General features: G+C 41.2%; 1 long non-coding RNA gene across 1 annotated transcript; it reads right to left on the bottom strand.

Annotated features, from left to right (window-relative positions):
• Positions 1 to 795: 795 nt before the first annotated feature.
• Positions 796 to 2,513, bottom strand: LOC103679573. The gene is made up of 2 exons (XR_572977.2): positions 2,165 to 2,513; positions 796 to 1,058 (listed from the first exon to the last, which is right to left on the bottom strand). It is a non-coding gene; the product is annotated as an uncharacterized LOC103679573 (long non-coding RNA).
• Between the last annotated feature and the right edge of the window lie 1,204 nt (positions 2,514 to 3,717).

Below are 3,717 nucleotides of genomic sequence, written 5' to 3'. Positions count from 1 at the left end.
TCTTGGAATTGCTCTCACTCCCTTTATCAGAGATTTTTTGTTGTACTGTGTTATAGTTGTTTACTTGCCTATTTCCTTCCACCCCCACACAAACCTAGATTTTTTAGCACCTTGAAGTCATGGCTGCATTTTTTTTTTTTTTTTACTGCTGTTTAACCAGTAAATAGTAGGTGCTCAATAAGTATTTGAAAATAAAACTTAGATCAGTGATCTCCTGACATGTCTGTGCCTCAGAATCACCTGGAGAAATGTCAGAAATATAGATTCTTATGCCTGACCTTGAACCCAGTGAATAAACTCCAGCGTTAGGGCCTATTTCTGCATTTGGGAACTAAGTCTTCCGGTTGACTATTTATTGTTTCTACCAAGAAGAGATGCTTTGAGTTATACCTTCACTTTTTTGACATTCATTTTATCATCTATTTTTATTCAAGGCTAAGCTCTTGGTCAAGGGATACACCGACCAATGATACTTTTTCTCATATGGGAAAAGATACTGTGTTTTACAAAGAACCAGTTTGGTGACTGAGCCCAAGAGTTGCAGAGACAGGTTGCCTGGGTTGACTCCTGGTCCTGCCATTCTCCGGCTCTACAACCTCAGACAAATTGCACCCTCTCTGCGCCACACCCCCCATCCCAACCTCCAAAATGGAAACAATAACAGTCCTTACATCATGAAGTGATTGAGGTGAGTGAATGCATGGGAAACGTTTAGAACTGAACTTGACACGTAGGAAAATCTTAATTAATGTTAGTTATTTCTCTTACTATTATGACTACTATTTTTTATTATTGTTTTAGGAAATTACCTTTCAGAAACATGTAGTTATAAGGGAGTTATTGTATAACTGTCACCGTTTACAAGTTAGGCAAGAGAATGAATAATAAAATTCACAGTTTGAGACTTTAATCCCGAGACCTACATTATCTTCCCGTAGTTAGCTGCTTTTCCATGATCTGGTTCCTGGCGCCTGAAGATTTTTCTCACATTTTGTTTTTCTGTCAGGGCTTTCCGAGTGTAAACACATGTGTTCTACAGTTCACCGTTCTACAAGAGACTTGGGTAAAAGATGTTTTTTTATATCTCAGAGGTTTGAAATTGCACAATCCTTCAGGTGTAGCATTTCAACTGACAGTGGCCTGTTTTCGGAATGCCAGCCTTCCGTACAGACAGTAGTATATCAATTTGTCACCAGCTTGGAGATCCTGGCAGAAAACTGTGAGAATTACATACCTGTAATTTGGTTTTCTCATTATAGGGACCTTGACTGTCTGGGTGCTGTTGAGTAAGGTCATTGACACTTAACAGAGAGCAGCTGGACTGGGGAACTTGATGCCAAAACTCAGCAGCCCCTCCTCTCCCCTCCGCCCCCACATCCCTCTCTGGCAGGAAATTACACCCAAACCACAGAAAACATTGCAAATGCTTGCATCCAAAGAGTTATAATTAAGTTGATCAGCTTAAATAAAAAGGCTGTGACCTGTTTTTTTTACTTTGTGTAAATAAGTCAGGTGAAATAATCCATTTTACTTGTCCCCAAAGGGTTCACCCACGTAAAGGCAAGAGAAAGCTTAGATTTCACAGGATTAATCTAGGCTAACCTTGAGAAAAAGTTTGCACGTAAAAACTCTCAAAAATATTACCATGAAAATCTGTGAGCTTTTTTCTCTTAAAAAATTATTTCTCAAGGCCCCCAACCCCAGATAAAGATAATGTAGATGTTTGACCTATAAAAGGTCAGTACTATGGAAAAGATTTGAAAATCTGTCTTGCAGAAGATAAACTTGTTTTGGATCACTCCATGGGGTATAACTAAATAAAATGGATAGAAATATATGAAGAGAGAGACTTAGGGTTAATATGAGTTTGTGGTGTAAAATGTCATTGTATAACAATAGCTGGCATGCTATTTGTCTGTAGAAAGGGTGCGATTTGCTTAGGGGTATATCCCGACAAAGGCTTGAGGGGGAAGGTGAGCATCATAGAGAATTATGTGTGGGCAGAACATTCATCTATGTGTGGTGACCTCTCCTTCGTCCCCTCAGATTTTCCATAAAATAATTAAATCAGTACAAAGCTAATTTCTAGAGGATCTTTCAAAGAAACTGATAGAGAGGCTGGATGTTGCCTCCAAGACAATGGAAGAGGGAAGAGAGGACTCACATGTGACAGCTGGAATGTCGATGGACAGACGAGTGCGGAAGTTAGTTGTCAGGAATTTGCAAAAATCATGGAGAGGGCTCTGGCCTTTCAGAGAAGTTCATGATGAGTCGGCTTGAATCCCTGAGGGACGGGAAATCCTGGCTGTCAGCTTAGTTGCATGAGAGAAAGAACATTTCTACAGTGCTCTGCCAGCTCATATAGTAACTCCCTCAGAGGTAGTAAGCCCTACTATGTTTCCTCACAGAGCTGCACTCTGGTCCCTTTGGGGACAAATGAATGAGGAAACCAAGACAACCCAAGGGGCAAAATGTGAAGATGCAATCTGGCTTAGCATGCTAAGTGAACCCTCTGAAGGAGCCTCAGACTCAGCCTTGGAGGAAGACGATATCAGAGAAGGTTTCTCAGAAGAGGCAACAGTGGGGTGGGGCAGGGGGTAAATCTGAAAAAATAGTGCATTCAAAATACCAGATTAGTACCGAGGGAACAGCAAGCCGTTGAGCATGGCTAACTCACAGGGGCTAACGTGAGAGGCTGGTTCTGCCGAAACAAGACTAGGAAGGTAGCCAGGGGCCATGTCACAAAGAGTTTCTGATGCCAGTATGTCCAAAGCCTTTGGATTTTATCTTGAGGACAATGGGAAGCCATTGAAAACTATGAAGCAGGGGAGTAGTGTGATTATATTTGGGGACAGGACAAACTATGTCAAGAGTCTCCAGGCAACTGTTTGTTTTGCATAGTTTAGACATTTACTTGCCCAAACGTCCTCCTCCTACTCCAAGAACTCATGTTTTCTCCAAGACCCACCTCCCCTCTGAGATCGTATTTGATAATACTAATCCCCTTCTTTGATCCCGCAGCATTTGCTTTTTGGTCCTGTTACCACTTTCCTCCTTGCGTGTTTTTTTTCCCCCAATGTAAGCATTCTTCAAGTGTCATTTTGTATCCAAGTCTTTGTAAGTCATTCAGGCTAGAAATTCACATGCCTACAGGAGGCAGACAGATACGGTAAATGACTAAAGCAAACCAGGTATAATAGACATCCGTTTGCATGATAAACATGTAGCGATACAATTGACCCTTGAACGAGGCGGGGACTAGAGTCGCCAACCCCTTCACAGTGGAACAGTTATCCACGTCTAACTTTCGACTCTCCCCAAACTTAACTACCCATAGCCTACTGCTGGTCAGAAAGCTTACTGATCACATAAACAGTCAATTAACATGTATTTTGTATGTTATGTGTATTATATACTGTATTCCCACCACAAAGTAAGCTAGAGAAAAGAAAAGGTTATGAAGAATATCATAAAGAGAAAATACACTTGCGGTACTGTGCTATACGTATCAAAAAAAAAAATCCGTGTGTAAGAGGACATGTACACTTTAAACCCGTGTTTCTCAAAGGTCAACTACACTCTTTACTTCCAAACAAAATAAAACCCAACAATAAACAAAAACACAGGGAAGTGCCAATAGAGATGTCTGATTAACCACAGCCTGGGGGAGCAGGAGGAAGTGGCGAGGTCTCGGGCCAAGTAGACAGCCCATTCACC

The sequence above is a fragment of the Ursus maritimus genome, unplaced genomic scaffold, assembly GCF_017311325.1.
Source record: "Ursus maritimus isolate PB19 unplaced genomic scaffold, ASM1731132v1 scaffold_20, whole genome shotgun sequence".
Lineage (NCBI taxonomy): Eukaryota > Metazoa > Chordata > Mammalia > Carnivora > Ursidae > Ursus > Ursus maritimus.
Note: the sequence above shows the minus strand (reverse complement) of the source record. Positions and strands in the feature narration are given on the sequence as shown.